Raw genomic sequence first — 20418 nt, 5'->3', positions numbered from 1 at the left:
CTCTCCTAACCCAATTGTTTTGAGGATTATGGAGGCTTCATTACATAGGCATGACTGATTATTTCATGGGCCATTGGAAATCTATTCAAACTCCAGTCCCTTTCCTCTCTTCTGAGGGGGAATGGGAAGGTGGTACAGATAGTTCCTGTTCTTTAATGACATAATTGGTTTACCTGGTAACCAGCCCACAACCTGAGTTTATGTAACAAAAGACAACTTTGTTGCTCTCTCACTTTAGAAATTCCCAAGAGATTTGGGAGCCCTATGCCAGAAAGGGAATACACACCAAATATCTAGTTCTTATAAATCACAATATTGAAATAGTCATCTTGAAAAACCAGAAATTAAAAAAAAAAAATTGCTTCAAGAAACTCTGTACATTTCATGAATTTAAAGAATGTTAATCAAGATTAGTTTTGAAATAATCACATAACATTCAAGTATCTGTGATTAAGCTTCTAATGGCTACATATAGGACAATGCCAAAAACTAGTTTTATGACTAGTGATATTCTCTATGTTAGCTTTAAAATAAATGGAATCTTGAATTCCAATCAATTCCTCTATTTGATAATATAATATGAATCTGATTATTAAATCATATTTGCACCTTTGTAAACTTCCAAAAATAATCACAATAATTTTAGTTTGCGCCGTTTTATTTTTCTGCTAGGATATAATGAAGTCAAGGTGATAGGAAACTGTTGTCTATACTGCTTGATATTTCTTCTTCCGCTGCATCCTCCAGTGTAAAAATATTTATTTCTGACTTTATACATATTGAAATTCAGGGTTTGATAATATAGAATATTAGTCTTCCAACTGTAAAACAAGAGCAGTGATAGTATCATTGTCCTGTTTTATGAGGTAATAATTTAATTCCAACTAAATGAAAATAAAGGCAAGATAATAAAACTAAGGATAAATGCTCAGAAAGGTAATCATATCTATTATTTTACCCTCCTTATTACCCTTATTCTTTTCTGTAAAGAAATTTTAAAGAAATAGGGTTTGATGAGAACAAAGAGGGTGCATGCATTATTTGTAAATATAATTAGTAAGTATCTCCAGTGACAAAAGGGTCATTCCTTGACTTCCAGAGAAACTTCTGTATCTCCAGGGTCTTTAAGGCCAATTGCAAGTGCCTCTTTTGTCCTTTAGCCTGAATCTTTTCCTCAATTCCAAAGAAATGCCTGATGAGCAGAGGTTATGGAGAAGAATAAATTTACATTCTATTCTCAGTTTAATAAACTCAGCAATTCTAATCACAGCATCTCTGTTTGTAGGTTATCCTTAGTTTTTAGAAAAAATATAACCATTGCTTCTCTGAGCTAGTCTTATGACAGGTATAGTGATTAAAGAACAATATTGTATTCTTGGAACTCTTGGATAAAATATTGGGGGGATAAAAAAGCACGCTTATGTTTCTCGGGGGTATGGGAATGGAAATAGAGTTTATGAAAATAAATATTATTTACTATATTAAAATGCAATAAGTGCTATAGTTAAATATAAAGCAGAGGGCAGAATAAAAATTCCTGGGGATAAATTTTCATTTCATATAGGTTTTACAGGGAAGACTTCACATTTGATTCATGAGCAGGTGCAGTGTATCCCTTCTCTAGCTTTTAACTCCTTTTTACACATCTACCCTTTATGTACTGACTTCTATTCTTTCAAAAATCAAATATTATGGAAACCATAGAAGCGTTCCCTTTAATATTGTCAACTCTAATGCCTTTACCTGCTCTTATACACTCACTTGGAAAACCTTTGACTCTAATTAAATAAACAACTCATTTGTTACTCTTTTGCTAGAATCTATTTAGCTGAAATTGGCTGGAGAAAGCACACACACAAACCAGTGTTGACTGGTGTTGTGGTAAATAGATGACTACGGCCACAAGAGAGCTCTTAATTCTGCTTAGCAAATACACTAAAATTCTAAATTATTTATTTGAAGATATCTCTGTAATACCTATGTGCAAAAGAAAATACTAAAAAGGAAAATAGAAAGTATCTGTATCAGTACTTGTACGTCCTGTTAACATCCCAACGTTATACCCTCCCCACTTTGAGACAAACAGTGGGGTATTATTCAGCCTTAGAAAAGAAGGGAATGCTGTCATATGAGAAACATGTGTGAAACTGGAGGAAACTGTGCTAAGTAAAATTGACTTGTCACAGAAGGACAAATACTGCTACTCCACTTATCTGAGGCCTATAAAGTAAATCAGGCTTCCCTGGTGGCTTGGAATGCAGGAGACTTGGGTTGGACCCCTGGACTGGGAAGATGCCCTGGAGGAGGGCATGGCAACCCACTCCAGTATTCTGCCTGGAGAGTCCCCATGGACAGAGGATCCTGGCAGGCTACAGTCCATGGGGTTACAAAGAGTCAGACACGACTGAGCGACTAAGCACACAACGCATAAAGTAACTCAAATTCTTGGAAGCAGGGATTAGAATTGTGATTTCCAGGTACTGAGGGCAGGGAGTAAATGAGGAGCTGCTGTTCAGTGGGTATAACATTTTGGTAATGCTAGATATACGGGTTCTAGAGATCTGCTGTCCAACAGTGTGCCTATAGTTGACAGTACTGTGTAATGTACACAAAAATTGATTAAGGGGGTAGGTTTTGGATTGGCTTGCCAGATGACCAGAAATAAAACCTCCCCCGGTCCAATGGTTTTAGTGCATTCCAGCTTTACATTTTCTGTTTGAACATCCCGTGAACCCTGGCTCTCTTTAGAGCTAAACCTAGTTCAAAACCCACAAATTTAGGAAAATGTTGGGTAAGAGTTTTGTGTTAATTATTCACTAAACATTCTTATTAATAACAATATTAGTTATGTAATCTGTATAAGGTGCCTGCTTACTCTGTATTTTCTAGATTTTTGACTTCCCATTAGAATGATAAATCTGTTTTCCGTTGATAATGACTATTTCATGTTAATTAACAAAGATGAGAATATCTATTTTTCAATAATATCTTGAGTTTTTAAAGTTTTTCTATAGTGTATTCATAGGGCTTCCCTGATAGCTCAGTTGGTAAAGAATCCACCTGAAATGCAGGAAACCCCGATTCAAGTCCTGGGTCGGGAGGATCCGCTGGAGAAGGGATAGGCTACCTACTCCAGTATTCTTGGACTTCCCTTTTGGCTCAGCTGGTAAAGAATCCACTGCAATGAGGGAGACCAGGGTTTGATCCCTGTGTTGGGAAGATCCCTTAGAGAAGGGAATGGCTACCGAGTCCAGTATTCTGGCCTGGAGAATTCCATGGACTGTATAGTCCTTGGGGTCGCAAAGAGTCAAACATGACTGAGCGACTATCATTGTCATAGTGTATTCAGAAACTGATATTCAGGTACATACATATTTGTTAGGTAACTGGATACAATATTTGGAATCTCTAATAACTGCATTGTCTTCATGTTGTATCTCCAAAACTCAAACTTTTTACTTCTGAGCTATTATTTAAACATTTTATTAATAGGAATCATTTTTGTATAATTTTGAATTTTAAAATTAAAAGATGATTACATTATTCATATAACTATTTGCATTTTGAAGGAAGTTTCTTATATAATCAATAGATTTTATCCTTCTGATATTATTTTGCAAGTGAAATAAGAATCCAGAAGGCAGGGGATGTCCTTCTCATTTATAACTATGACACTATTCAATAGAAAGCATAAGTCAAATCTTCAGTCTCCTTGTTAGGGAGGAGACAGTAAATCACACTAGAATGCTAAATATGCAATTTTGATAAACTAAGTAGGATTAATCCCTACTTAGGAAATATTGTGTGTTTACACATTTAGCAGGGCATTTAAGCTGTTAAGAAAGTTTCATTTATCATATCATACTTCATTTTTCAACTTTAAAACTTTTTGAGTTAAATTACTAAAAATACTCCAAATAATAATGAAGAATGAAGACGATATTACAAATGGATCATAAGATAAATTTTGAGCATATGTCTAGGTGTAATCAGCCTTAGACCTACAAGTCTTTCTTATGCAGATAAGGAGATAAAGGACTCCAGTAATTCACTCAATTAAGTTCAACTCTTTGGAAATGATATATAGCTTAAGTGCTCAAAATCTTGATCAAAGTTTATGGACATAAGTAGATAAAAACTGCCTTAACTGGATTAACAGTTGACACTGGGAGAGGAGCAACCTTGTTAAACACTAAAGATTTGAGAAACATAAACTAATGCCCAGGCAAGATAGGAGAACAGTGATAAATATTTCTGAGGAATATGAAGCAAATTGTGAATCTTCTGTTGGGAACACTGTTTATGAATCTTGGGCTGATTGGGTATGTATTTTCTCCTCTACCTGTTTTTGTGAAGTATCCAGATTCCTTCTCCTTAAATATATTTTATGCCTTTTCTTATTGGTTAAAATAAGAAAGCATTAGATTTGAGACTCCAAGCACAGACTTTGACACCAGAGAGCCTGAGGTTGTTCACTAGCTGTTTTCTTGGGCAAGTTCTTTGAGTTTTCTGCACTTAAATTCCCCTTTTTGTAAAACAGATCTAACCAAAGTACCTAATTTATAGTATTTTGTGAGGATATTTAGGCTTCCCTGGTAACTCAGTTGGTAAAGAATCTGCCTGAAATGCAGGAGACCCAGGTTTGATTCCTGGGTCAGGAAGATCCAAGCTTTTATTTAAACTTAATGTAATCATTTGGGACGAGAGTTGTATATTTGAAAAACATTGTTATGTCTCTTCAATAATTTTAACACTTATTCAATAAGAAATTGTTCTTCATTTTTACTGATATGAAAATATGCTACATAGACCACAAATCCAAGCTACCCCAGGAAAGCTGGACAATATCCCCCAGGGATATTGCTTTCAGAGGCAGTAGACACGGTCTTTAGTTTGTGGTTCCATCAGAACATAGCCTGACACTGTGTCCCATGAGCCCAGAAATTAGAAAGCATGTGAACTAGGATAGCAGTCAGTATTTTGTCACTGTATGCTGCCTATAGCCAAGGAACTTTTCATCTCTGGGACACTTATTTCAAGAGTGTCTTAGACAAACGACTCCTGGAATGAACAGATGGGTTCTTGTTCCAGGAGCCAAGGAGAATAATACATAGTCCAAGAAATATGGCCACTAGTGGTCTCATAGCTGGTTTGATTCCAAACATCAGTCTTGTATTTTTGTAGCTGTTATCCTTTTTAACATTCTCCAAACAAACTCCCAGAGTTATAACCCTGCCAAGATAGACAGGCTGCAAAATGGGGCTTTTCGTTAGTTTTAAATTCCTGATATTAATACATTAAATGGATTGTTAACACATTAAGTGGATTCAAATTCATTTAATTTATTTACAAGGTCAAGACATTGAAATGCTACAGTTGCTCAAAGAGAAAAAGTGAAGGTATTACATCATTTAATTTCATCTGTTTAAATTTTTAAAAGACGTTAAAAAGACATATTTGCAATATTTTATTATGTAAAAATTATACAGTTGTTCAGTCAGTCACTCGGTCATGTCTGACTCTTTGAGACCCCGTGGACCGCAGCACTCCAGGCTTCCCTGTCCGTGACCAACTCCTGGAGCTTGCTGAAACTCAGGTCCGTCAAGTCGGTGACGCCATCCAACCATTTCATTCTCTGTTCTCTACTTCTCCTCTTGCCTTCAATCTTTCCCAGAGTCTTTTTCAATGAGTCAGTTCTTCGCATCAGGTGGCTAAATTATTGGAGCTTCAGCTTCAGCATCAGTCCTTCCAATGAATATTCAGCACTGATTTCCTTTAGGATTGATTGGTTTGATCTCTTTGAAGTCCAAGTGACTCTCGAGAGTCTTCACCAACAGCACAGTTCAAAAGCATAAATTCTTTGGTCTTCAGCCTTCTTTACAGTCCAGTTTTCGTATCCATACATGACTACTGGAAAAACCATAGCTTTGACTATGTGGACCATTGTTGGCAAAGTAATGTCTCTGCTTTTTAATATGCTGTCTAGGTTGGTCATAGCCTTTCTTGGCTGTGACCATGGCTCTAGTCACCATCTGCAGTGAATTTGGAGCCCCCCAAAATAAAGTCTGTCACTATTTCCATTGTTTCCATCTACTTGCCATGAAGTAATGGGACTGGATGTAGTTTTTTGAATGTTGAGTTTTACACCAGCTTTTTCACTCTCCTCTTTCACTTTTATCAGGAGGCTCTTGAGTTCCTCTTTGCTTTCTGCCATAAAGGTGGTATCATCTGCATATCTGAGGTTATTGATATTTCTCCCTGAAATCTTGATTCCAACTTGTGATTCATCCAGCTGAGCATCTCACATGATGTACTCTGAATATTAGTTAAAGAAGCAGTGTGACAATATACAGCCTTGACGTACTTCTTTCCCAATTTAGAACCTGTCCATTATTCCATGTCTGGTTCTAAGTGTTGCTTCTTGACCTGCATACAGTTGTGCCTATATCTAAAATTTGAAGAGAACATTATTAAAGTTTATCATCAAAACTACATGAGGTAATTTTCCGTGTTAATGCTGATATAAAAAATGTTTATTAATTAAAGCAAACTTTTAAAACTAGTAATAATTCATTAACATCTACTTATAGTTAATATTTAATATACCCTTCTCATCTTGTATTTTATTTATTTTTGTGTATTTTCTTTTTCTTTTTTTATTGAAGTATATTGTTTGTACAGGCTTGTAAATTTCTGCTCTATAGCAAAATGAATCAGCCATACTTATACATATATTCCCTCTGTTTTTTATTTCCTTCCAGTTTAGGTGACTACAGAGCATTGAGTAGAGTCCCCTATCCTATACAGTAGATTATCATTAATTGTCTGTTTTATACACTGTAGTGTGTGTACGTCAATCCTAATCTCCCCATTCATCCAACTCCCCCACCTTTCCCTTTTTGTATCCATACATTTTTTCTCTAGTGCATTTTATTTTTTTATTGTAATATATATTGCATGCACGTAAATTTTACCAAACTACATGTGGACGCTCTCAAGTCCCCAAAATTATTTCCAATATACCCCCACCGTAATGTATAACTTTCTGTACATCCCAGAATATTAAATAGGTGGGAAAGTAGTCTCCCAGAATCTCTAACCAGAAAATTGGATTTTAAAAATGTTTTCCTTAGCTAATTCTGAGATACTGAACATGAACTCAGACCTTTGTTTTACTCAATGATGAGATCACTCTCAGGGGAATATTAGGTTTCATAATAGAGAATTTCAATTTGAATTGGAACTTCTCTTGAATATAATTAGAAATTGAATTTCCCTGAGTTTAATTCAAGATGATAAGGTGTTATTTTTTAACATTAATGCAGTTAAGTTGATGCCTTTGCATATATTTATAACACCAGATAAGACTTAAGTTTTCCTTCTTAGTAAAGGAGTAGGAAAAAGTGAAAAGTTATTACATGTGCTTAAATTTCTCTGGGCTTCCCAGGTGACTCAGTGGTAAGGAATTTGCCTGCCAGTACAGGAGAAACAGGAGTCACAGGTTTGATCACTGAGTTGGGAAGATCCCCTGGAGGAGGAAATGGTAACCAGTTCCAGAATTCTTGCCTGGTAAATCCCATGGACAGAACAGCCTGGTGGGCTACAGTCTAGGGGATCACAAAGAGTCAAACCCAACTGAAGGACAGAACACACACACACATAAATTTCTGTTAGCCTCTGCTAAAATGTTTTAATCTTCCATCCATTACAAACAAAAGTTCAGAGCAATTGTTTGGAGCACAGACAGGGAAGCCTGGCATGCTGCGGTCCATAGGGGTCACAAAATGTCAGACATGACTGAGCGACTAGCAACAACATAAAAGAACTCGGGATAACTCGAAATAAAATAAAAACAGACTGAAAAAAATAAAGGTTTTTAATGAGAGAAATAATACATTTATTAATAGTATTTCTGGGGATAAATATCATTGGGTATAAATTTAGCAGTAGGTATAAAGTTAGAACTTTACATGCTACTAAATTTACATATATATAAATGTATAGAATATAGAATATATATTCATATATATGTATATATATGTATTCTATATATATATACACGCACATATATAAAAAACATATATATAGAATCTATATAGATAAACTTTATGTATATCTCAGATTATTTTACTTTTTACTTGTAGGGATTTATTCTCAAGGGTTAAATATAAACATGTCTGATGTACAAATATTTATTTATGAGTTATTTTTGTAACTAAAATGCATATGTCAAAACTGGTATTAATTGCGTATATAATATTCATGCAAGATAATAATGATAATAGCATTAGTTGACAAATATCAGTGCCCATTATACTTTATAAATTGAGTTAATGAGTTTGTTTAAATATGCACTCTGGTTTTGCTTACCTGCATTGGCAACCTTCTACTAGCTTCTTTTTCTTAACTGTAGAGCTTGACACAGGGAAAACTACTTTATCCAGGAACCTGTAGATAGCAGAGCAGTTGTTATTATAAAGTTCAAGTTCCAGACAGTGAGAGAGAAGCTGAATTTGTTGTAACCACATCTTTTTCCCCCATCATTCTTTTTCTGAACTGAGTGTGAATGTGGCAGCTAGAATTGTGTCAGCCATAAGGGAAAGGCAGAATCACTAAGATAAACTGGCCACATGGCCAAATCATAAAATCAGTATCATCAAATTTGCAAAGTGTACCTTCTAACTTATTTTATGTGAAGTTATTTATTTTTTAAAAAAAATTTTTAACTTTATAATATTGTGTTGGTCTTGCCATATATCAACATGAATCCTCCACACATATACACGTGTTCCCCATCCTGAACCCTCCAGGCAAAAAGTAGACAGATGTCACTTTCAGTAGAGGATATAGTTTTATGGAGGTTAAACAAGTTGTCTTAAATCATATAATTTATTAGGGTGAGAGCTGGGGCTTGAACAAGTTTTTGCCTTGTCTCCAAAACTTACGTTCTCAGCCAGTCTACAGCTGGCTGAGAATTGAAATGAAATGGCTGAAAATTTCATACTGAAATTTCAGTATGAAGTTCAGTACGGCTGCTATGAAAGACCAGCCAATGATAAATTTTTCTGAGTTTGTTTGTAGGTAAACTGAATCTACTCTGCTCCTTTCTCTGCCTTTTCTCTGGGTTAGTCTAGTTGGAGGTACGTGCAGAATATTGAAATGTGGGAAGAGAAACATATAGTTATTATTTGATTTCTTCTCTTCTGCATCCATGTTTTCCAGTGAGTTTCTACAAAAATTAAGGCTCCTGCACTTGTGTTCTAGAAACTGCTCTCTCCCTTCAGACCTAATGATGGTAACAGTGGTTAGCAGACATTTGGTCCTGTTCAGAATACCCACAAGACCTTTGGTCTTATTTAATCCTATCTAGTAGCATTTTGAGGGCTTCCCTGATGGCTTAGCAGGTTAAAAGTCCACCTGCAATGCAGGACACAGGAGACATGCTTTCAGCTCCAGGTTCAAGATCCCCTGGAGGAGGAAATGGCAACCCATTTCTGTGTTCCTGCCTGAAAAATCCCATGGACAGAGGAGCCTGGATGGCTACAGCCCAGAGTCACAAAGAGTCAGAAAGGACTGAGAGCATGTGCGTGGGTGTATGTGCACACACACACACACACAAAGTAGCATTTGGCATAGACTAAGTATGCTCATTAGCATTTTGAACAGAACAAAATAAGTGTCGCACAAGGGTAATAATTGCCCAGTATTCCTAATTTTGGATATTTTTTAATCTCTTGTGAATTCTATTAACTCTATCAATACCCTTTTGGTGGTTAATTTTGTATATCAACCAGATGGGATAATGGATGCCTGGTGGTGGTCGTTTAGTCACTAAGTCGTGTACGACTCTTGCCACCCATGGATTGTAGCCCGCCAGGCTGTTGTGTCTGTGGGATTCTCCAGGCAAGAATACTGGAGTGGGTTGTCATTTCCTTCTCCAATGGATGCCTAGGTAACTAATAAAACATTATTTCTGCATGTATTGGTGATGGTGTCTCAGGAAGAGATCAGCATTTGAAACAGTAAACTGAGTAAAAAAGATCTTCCCTCATTGATACAGGCACCATTAAGGGCCTGAATAGAACAAAAAGGAGGAGAAATGGCAAGTTCTTTCCTTCTCTCTCTCTACTTGAGCTGAGATGTCCATTTTTTCCTGCCCTCATATATTGGTTCTGTTGATTCTCGGCTTCTTAAACTGAGATTAGGGACTTACACCATTGCCCACCCTCCTTCTCAGACCTTCAGACTGGAAATGAGTTACACTTGTTGACTAAAAAATATAATCACAACCTGAAAATAGATAGTTATTTTATTCTGTGGGAATATTTAGGACTCCAAGTCCGGGAGACAGCATCTCAGTAGTTCTGAGAAAACAGCTTCAAGGGGGCAGGAGAGGGAAGTCAGACTATATACAAGTTTGCAACAAAGGGAGCAAGGAGCCTGAACATCAAAAATCAGGTACCAAGTTAAGGAATTTATCATTCTATGTATGGGAAGATGCAAGCCTCTGCACTCACTGAATCCATTCCTTTCATATGTACCTCAGCTATCTGGGGCTAATCCTGTTTCCTTGTTCACCTTTCTTCTTGCATTCTCCCAGCTCCTCAGCAATCACCATGCGGGGTGAGAGCATCCACTGGATTGCAGTTTTGGGAACCCTCACTCACATTTGAAGGCCAGAGATCACTGATGGCTATGCCATTTCTTATTTTCATTTCACACCACAGACTTTCCTGTTTTGTTTCTCATTCTTATAGACTGCAGATCATCGAACTCTTGGCCCCTATAACTGTGTGAACCAATTCCTACAATAAATCTTCTCATATATTATCTTGAAGGAAGAAACAGACAGAACAGGCTCCATCTTGAAAGCAGGTCTCCATCTTGGGCTGGAATATGGACTTTGAGCTATATGCCCAGTATCTATGGAAATGACATACCAACTGGTAAACCAGACCCCCTGGATGGAAGAGCCCCAGGACTCATACCTAGACTCTCCCATGCCTAAGAGAATACTCTAATTATCTGTGTAACCAAATAGAATCATAAATTCTATTATGCTTATTGGGGTATGACCACAGGCCTTTTGATAATTGTCCACTGTTAACTACCTAGGTTTAAGGCATATGAATCAAGGGTTAACTTTGGTTGTATTTTTCTTTTCCTTTATTCAGACTAGTTCAGAGAATTTGGGGAGGTGGGTTTGAGCACGTACACTTAAGGTATATAAGGTTTTCACAAAAACTGGTCGCGGTCCTTGGCTAAGATGAGACTCTGCCTTGGGCCCGCCAGTGTAATAAACTGCACTCCACTATCTGCATTGTCCTTCTGAGTGAGTTTGTTTCCCAGAATACGTGGCTACAACAGTCTATCTATCTACCTACCTACCTGCCTATCTATCTATCTCCTACTGGTTTCCTTTCTTCAGGTTGTTATTATGGTGGTTTTTGTTCAGTCACTAAGTCATGTCGTACTCTTTGCAACCCCATGAACTGCAGCATGCAAGGCTTCTCTATCTTTCACTGTCTCTGAAGAGGAAAAGTTAAAATTTTACCTCCTTTTGCCTCTGTAACTCACCTTGCCCCTTGCAATATCTGGATCACATAGGTCAATACTAGGAACTGGAGTTTATCTCACTCACCCTTGTCCTGCTTTTTGCAATCACCCAACCCCTGCAAACCTACTTAATCATGCCTGTCCAGGTTAGGCATCCCCCTCCCCATCTGGACCACTGTTCCCATGCACGTGAAACCCCTTAGTTTAAACCAGCCTATTAAACAGGTAGTGCTGCCCACTACAGTCTGTCTATAAAAACTCTGTAATCCCTTTGCTCAAGACTCAGAGCTTGTAGTGTTAACTTCTCTGGGCCCACCGGGATAATAAACCTAAGTTCTCCAACTCTCCAAGTGTGGTGCTTGGTTTCTCGAGTACTCGTTTCTCCAACATCTCCAGGAGTCTTCTAAAAGCTCCTGTCTATTGAGTCAGTGATGTTATCTAACCATCCCATCCTCTGCTACTCCCTTCTCCTTTTGCCTTCAGTCTTTCCCAGCATCAGGGTCTTTTCAAATGAGTCAGCTCTTTGCATCAAAATGGTCAAGTATTGGAGCTTCAGCTTCAGCATCAGTCCTTCCAATGAATATTCAGCACTGATTTCCTTTAGGATTGACTGATTTGATCTCCTTGCTGTCCCAGAGACTCTCAAGAGTCTTCTCTAACACCGCAATTCAAAAGCATCAATCTTTTCGTGCTCATCCTTCTTTATGATCCTACTCTCACATCCGTATATGACTACTGGAAAAACCATAGCTTTGACTATATGAACCTTTGGCAGCAAAGCGATGTCTCTGCTTTTTAATACACTGTTTAAATTGGTCATATCTTCCCTTCCAAGGAGCAAGCGTCTTTTAATTTCATGGCTGCAGTCACTATCCGTGGTTGTTTGGGAGCCCCAAAAATAAAATCTGTTACTGCTTCTACTTTTTTTCCCTTTTTTCAGGAGAACCTGACTAATCTACCTTTAAAATACTCTCTATATTAAAATCTCTTCAGTCACCCTGTGGCAGCATGGTCTCTTGTCTGCCAACACTTTATAAAACCAGCCAAAATAGCATAGGCTCTGCTAAATTTATTACCCTTTACAATCAAAATGTGGAAAACTATATATAAAATATTATTATATACGTTTGACTATATCTAAATTTAAACAATTTTTGAAGACTACATGAAAATACTACTTATCTATAAAATGAAGTGGACAATGGAATAAGTGGGAACATAAGTAGATGAACAATTTTAATGCAAACATAGTATTTATGATTTGATGTTTAAAATATATGAAAAGCATATGTATTTGTATTCAAAGCAAAGCAAATAAAATTTAGCAGAGTTATTTTAATTCTAAAGGTGATTTTTTTATCCAAAGGAATAAAACTAATATTATTTACTAGATTTATATATAGTTATTACAGATCATGAATTCTCCTTTTTATAACCTAAACTCTAGGTAAACAAGGCATATCTCTTTTTCACTTTATTACCAGAAAGTTTTAAATATAATTTCAGGACAAAAAGGAAACCAAAAGTTGGTTTTGGTCATGGGAAAAGTTTATTTTTCAAGGTTCAAGGAAACATCTGGAAAAGCACCCATAGAACACTAAACCTCTAGACGAGGGATCACCAAGTCCCAGGCCACAGACTGGTACTGTTCTGTGGCCTGTTTGGAACTGAACTGCACAACAGGAGGTGAGTGGGGGAAAAGGATCAAAGCTTCATCTGCTGCTCCCAATCACTCATACTACTGCATTACTACCTGAACCTTCATGCCCCCCAATACCCCCTGTCTGAGGAAGCATTGTCTTCCACAAAACCCATCTCTGATGCCAGAAAGGATAACCATTGCTCTAGACTCAATGGGAGACAGGGACCTATGGATAATATTTGGTCCTGCTCAGGAAAATAGCACCAGCAGAAATCTGCAACCTGCTCAGACTACATATTGAAGCACAGCAGGTAATGTTCTCCGGCAATGTTTCTGGAACTCACAATCTAGCCACCTATGCTCATGAAATACAACCATTATGGCTGTGATTAGTTTAGGAAATATATCCAACCAAAGGCAATCCAACATTGTATGATGGTCCTCGCAGGTGAATCAGTGTAAAGAATCCACCTGCCAATGCAGGAGACCTGGGTTTGATCCCTTGGTCAGGAAGAGCCCCTAGAGAAGGAAACGGCAATCCACTCCAGTATTCTTCCCTGGAAAATCCTATGGACAAGGGAGCTTGAAGTCTACAATCCACAGGGTCGCAAAAGAATAGGCATGACTGAGTGACTAAACAACCACAACATATGTTAAATATTTGAGTTATTACACAAGTTTCTGGGAATTGTTTACTTTCATAACAGGTAGAATAAAAGTTCATTTTTAACTACTCTTTACCTCTACTCATAGGTAATCTTTAAAAACATTTATATAAGGAAAAACGCTGCTTTGTTTTATTTACAATTCTTAACTTTGCAGATAGGGATGTTTTACTATTTCATGCTTCAATAAAGAAAATCTTAATTTTATAGAAAACAAATGTGCAATCTCCTATGATTTTTTAAAAAATGTTAATGCAAGAACGGTATATACTTACAGTGAGGTAAGTTGACTTTTAAGAATCAGCTACCTCTTTTCAATACTTTTCTAATTGTATTTGCTATCATGTAAATATCTTCTATTGTTTGTATATCTTTATTCCAAGAATCACAATAAGGTTATATATCTAGGGAGCATCTTGGGTGAGGAACTTGTGGAACATATTCATGGATCCACAGGACCAGTGGCTCAGGCTATCGATGAATCATGTGAAGACTTAAGTAACAAATTTTCATGGCCACCACAAATTGATTTTACTATGTTTCTTCATTGAGTATCACCTTCCCAAATGATACATCCTTATTTAGGTTTTATTTTGGTGCATAAGGTAGTGCCTCACAATGTTTTACTTCATCCAAGGTTATAAAAGCCTGTCACTGAAGAAAGCTTGTTAAAGTAGCAGGCATGCCAACTACAAAATCTATGCTTATTCATCTGTCATAAAATATATCTATAGTCCATGAACCCTTGAACAGTTATTTCTAAATCATTTTTAAAGTGGAACAAAGAAATAAGTGTGGAAAAATCCAAGAGCAGCATTGTGTTTATCTCTCTGTCTTTCCTCTGCAATCTTAAATATTTTGGATTAAAAATGTAATACAAACAAATTATTAACATGCCGCTATTCGATCCCTGGGTCGGGAAGATCCCCTGGAGAAGGAAATGGCAACCCACTCCAGTACTCTTGCCTAGAAAATTCCATGGATGGAGAAGGCTGGTGGGCTACAGTCCATGGGGTAGCAAGAGTCGGACATGACTGAGCGAATTCACTCACTCACTCATGTTTATTACTATGACTCCAATCTTAAAACTTGAGTTCAGTTGGCCCTTGAACATCAGGGGTTGAAATGCATGGATCCATTTACACACAGATTATTTTTTTCAATAAATATACAGTCAGCTCTTCATATTCCTGGGTTCCACATTATAGAGGGTCACCTATGGGACTTAAGCATCCAAGGATTTTGATATTCAGTCCCCTATGTATACTGAGGACTACTTTAGTCATAAGAAAAACATATTTAATATGCCAAAAATCAGGTTAGAAGTGGGTTGGGTTATTCTTCCCTTATATTATTTTTCTTAAAAGCATGGTAACAAAAATCCTATGTTATTGAATAGTATGTTACACTGCAATTATTCTCTTGTCTATGTCACAGTTAAAAGGTATAAGTAAACATTTAAAGAATTTTAGCCAAAATATTTGTGTTAAGAACAGTGTGGGCAAGGTGAAAAGTTTGAAAATGAAGTATTGTGAAAATTATCTCATAGATGTCTGAACATTATTGCTTACTTATTCTTCATAATTAAAACTAGAATGATATACTGTACAAATTCAATAGGTAATCAAACCATACTATGTATACAGATGTCAGAAATTTCCAATTTAGTGACCATGAGTAAGATCCCCTACTATGGTTTAACTTGCTCATTTTTAAAATTGGAAGAGTAATATAAACCACCTCTGATATAATTGGGAAAACCACTTGACATGTACAGCATGCTATAAAGTGCCCTACTGTTACAAACTCAAGTTTGCATGCTAGATGCTCAAAAATCCAATACTGAGACAAGTGTTGGGTAAAAGGGAAGATAACTTTATTCAGGAAGCTGACAACCTGGGGAAAAGGTGGATTTGTGTCCAAAGGAACAAATTCCCAACTCCCCAAGTTTTGTTCAGAGACTATATAGAGAAAAAAAGGAATGGGCTATGTGCTGGACAGGGGGTAATCTTCTATTTTTAGAGATGATCTCCATCATGCAGTTCCAAATAGCGGTCATGTCTCACTTGTGATTGGAGCATTATCTGAGCCATAAATTTCTGGTCAGCTAGTCCTTCTGGTTCCAAACATTCTGGAGTCGATATGCTTGTTTGTAAAATACACTTAACTTCTTCCACCTGGTAGGTGTTTCAATATTGGCAAAAGAGCTTAAAGAGTTTGGCTCAGAATGTTATATATAGCCCTTGAGGATGAGCTAAAGGTCCCTGACATTTTTTAATGACAAAACTATTATTAGTTTCTCTTGCATGACTTATTTCCTTTGCTTCTGCAAAGGAAGCATTTTGTTTTTGTCTCTTCTCTGACTAAATTTATTCTTTGGAACTTGGGGAAGGCCTCAGAAGTTAAGGTGTTTGTAAAAACAAGAGGCAGGTGGAGGACGTGGGGAAAGGGGTCTGTCCCAGAAAGGATCCATAGAGTCGTGTTCAGTTACACTGCTTCTGTTTTAATTTTTAGTTAAAAAAAAAGTTTTAAAATTTGATATGAAATAAAATTTGGGGATCACATAGCATATGTGGATGATCAACTTTATGGGAACCCACAGCAAACATATCCTCAATGGTGAAAATTTGAAAGCATTTCCACTAAAGTCAGGAACAAGACAAGGGTGCCCACTCTCACCACTACTATTCAACATAGTTTTGGAAGTTTTGGCCACAGCAATCAGAGCAGAAAAAAAAAAAAAAAAAAAGGAATCCAAATTGGAAAAGAAGAAGTAAAACTCTCACTGTTTGTAGATGACATGATCCTCTACATAGAAAACCCTAAAGACTCCACCAGAAAATTACTAGAGTTAGTCAATGAATATAGTAAAGTTGCCGGATATAAAATCAACACACCGAAATCCCTTGCATTCCTATACACTAAGAATGAGAAAATAGAAAGAGAAATTAAGGAAACAATTCCATTCACCACTGCAATGAAAAGAATAAAATACTTAGGAATATATCTACATAAATAAACTAAAGATCTATATATAGAAGACTATAAAACACTGGTGAAAGAAATCAAAGAGGACACTAATAGATGGAGAAATATATCATGTTCATGGATTGGAGGAATCAATATAGTGAAAATGAGTATACTACCCAAAGCAATCTATAGATTCAAGGCAATCCCTATCAAGCTACCAACAGTATTTTTCACAGAGCTAGAACAAATAATTTCACAATTTGTATGAAAATACAAAAAACCTCGAATAGCCAAAGCAATCTTGAGAAAGAAGAATGGAACTGGAGGAATCAACCTGTCTGACTTCAGGCTCTACTATAAAGCCACAGTCATCAAGACAGTATGGTACTGGCACAAAGACAGAAATATAGATCAATGGAACAAAATAGAAAGCCCAGAGATAAACTGACACACCGATGGACACCGTATCTTTGATGAAGGAGGCAAGAATATACAATGGAGAAAAGACGATCTCTTTAACAAGTGGTGCTGGGAAAACTGGTCAGTCACTTGTAAAAGAATGAAACTAGAACACTTTTTAACACCAAACACAAAAATAAACTCAAAATGGATTAAAGATCTAAACATAAGACCAGAAACTATAAAAATCTTAGAGGAGAACATAGGCAAAACACTCTCTGACATACATCACAACAGGATCCTCTATGACGCACTTCCCAGAATATTGGAAATAAAAGCAAAAATAAACAAATGGGATCTAATTAAAATTAAAAGCTTCTGCACAACAAAGGAAACTCTTAGCAAGGTGAAAAGACAGCCTTCAGAATGGGAGAAAATAATAGCAAATGAAGCAACAGACAAACAACTAATCTCAAAAATACACGAGCAACTCCTACAGCTCAATTCCAGAAAAATAAACGACCCAATCAAAAAATAGGCCAAAGAACTAAACAGACATTTCTCCAAAGAAGACATACAGATGGCTAACAAACACATGAAAAGATGCTCAACATCACTCATTATCAGAGAAATGCAAATCAAAACCACAATGAGGTACCATTTCACACCAGTCAGCATGGCTGCGATCCAAAAGTCTACAAGCAATAAATGCTGGAGAGGGTGTGGAGAAAAGGGAACCCTCTTACACTGTTGGTGGGAACGCAAACTAGTACAGCCACTATGGAGAACAGTGTGGAGATTCCTCAAAAAACTGGAAATAGAACTGCCTTATGACCCAGCAATCCCACTGCTGGGTGTACACACCGAGGAAACCAGAATTGAAAGAGACACGTGTACCCCAATGTTCATCGCAGCACAGTTTATAATTGCTAGGACATGGAAGCAACCTAGATGTCCATCAGCAGATGCTGCTGCTAAGTTGCTTCAGTCATGTCCGACTCTGTGCGACCCCATAGACGGCAGCCCACCAGGCTCCCCTGTCCCTGGGATTCTCCAGGCAAGAATACTGGAGTGGGTTGCCATTTCCTTCTCCAATGCATGAAGGTGAAAAGTGAAAGTGAAGTCGCTCAGTCCTGTCCGACTCTGAGCGACCCCATGGACTGCAGCCTACTGGGCTCCTCTGTCCATGGGATTTTCCAGGCAGGAGTACTCGAGTGGGGTGCCATTGCCTTCTCTGCATCAGCAGATAAATGGATAAGAAAGCTGTGGAACATATACACAATGGAGTATTACTCAGCCATTAAAAAGAATACATTTGAAACAGTTCTAATGAGGTGGATGAAACTGGAGCCTATTATACAGAGTGAAGTAAGCCAGAAAGAAAAACACCAATACAGTATGCTAACACATATATATGGAATTTAGAAAGATGGTAATGATAACCCTGTATGCGAGATAGCAAAAGAGACACAGATGTATAGAACAGTCTTTTGGACTCTGTGGGAGAGGGATGGGGGGATGATTTGGGAGAATGGCTTAAAACATGTTTAATATCATGTATGAAACGAATCGCCAGTCCAGGTTTGATGCAGGATACAGGAAGCTTGGGGCTGGTGCACTGGGATGACCCAGAGGGATAGTATGGGGAGGGAGGTGGAAGGGGGGTTCAGGATGGGGAACACGTGTACACCCATGGCAGATGCATGTTGATATATGGCAAAACCAATACAATATTGTAAAGTAAAATATATATATATATATATATATATGTATATAAAAAATAAAATAAAAAGAATTCTTATGGAGTAAGAATTCATTGTTATTCAGTTGCTCAGTCATGTCTAACTCTTTGCAACCCCATGGACTGCAGCATGCCATGCTTTTCTGTCCTTAGCCATCTCCTGGAGTCTACTCAAACTCATGTGCATCGAATCACTAATGCCATACAACCATCTCATTCTCTGTTGTCCCCTTCTCCTCCTGTCTTCAATCTTTCCCAGAATCAGAGTCTTTTCTATTGAGTTGGCTCTTTGGATCAGGTGGCCAAAGTATTGAGGCATCAGTTGTTCAAATGAATATTCAGGACTGATTTCTTTTAGGAGTCATTGGTTTGATTTCTTTGCTTTCCAAGAGACTCTCAAGAATCTTCTCCAGCACCACAGTTCAAAGGCATCAATTCTTTGGTGCTCAGCCTTCTTTATGGTCAGTTTTTCACATCCATACATGACTACTGGAAAAACCCTAGCTTTGACTATATGGTTGCAAAATAAAATCTCTGCTTTTTAATACACTGTCTGGGTTTGTCATAGATTTTCTTCCAAGGAACAAGCATATTTTAATTTCATGGCTGCAGTCATGATCTGCAGTGATTTTTGAGCCTCCCAAAAATAAAGTCTGTCATAGTTTCCATTGTTTCCCCATATATTTGCCATTAAGTGATGGGACTGGATACCATGATCTTCATTTTTGAATGTTGAATTTTAAGCCAGTTTTTTCACTCTCCTCTCTCACCCTTAGTGAAAAAGGCTCTTTAGTTCCTCTTCACTTTATGTTATGAGTGGTGTCATTTGAATATCTGAGGTTACTGATTTTTCTCCTAGCAATCTTGATTCCAGCATGTGCTTCATCCAGCCTGGCATTTCACGTGATGTACTCTGCATATAAGTTAAATAAGCAGGGTGACAATACACAGCTTTGACATACTCCTTTCTCAATTTGGACCAGTCTGTTGTTCCATATCTGATTCTAACTGTTACTTCTTTATCTGCATACAGGTTTCTCTAGAGGCAGGTAAAGTGGTATCTTTGGTACTGGTATTCACAGTATGAAAAGAATTCATAGTATAGTCATTTTGCTAACTTTGGATCATTGGAATGATACTCCATCTATTGTTCCAGAAATTTATTGTGTGAATGATATTTAAAAATTAGTAAAGTATAGCTAGAATTACTATGGTAATCACTTTACAATAAATACAAATATTGAATCATCATGTTGTAGATGTGAAACTAATATATCATATGTTAATCATATCTCAATAAAAATTGAAAAATAAAAATAAATAAGTGGAGTATAGTCAATGTATCTAGTCTTTTTATTAAACTTAAAAAGTTTTGATAATACTATGAATCTGAAAATAGCATACAAGTGGAATATATTTTAACCCATATCAGTAGTTCTAGGGCA

This window comes from Bos indicus x Bos taurus, chromosome 20 (genome assembly GCF_003369695.1).
Source record: "Bos indicus x Bos taurus breed Angus x Brahman F1 hybrid chromosome 20, Bos_hybrid_MaternalHap_v2.0, whole genome shotgun sequence".
Classification (NCBI taxonomy): Eukaryota; Metazoa; Chordata; class Mammalia; order Artiodactyla; family Bovidae; genus Bos; species Bos indicus x Bos taurus.
This window is presented reverse-complemented; position numbering follows the sequence as displayed.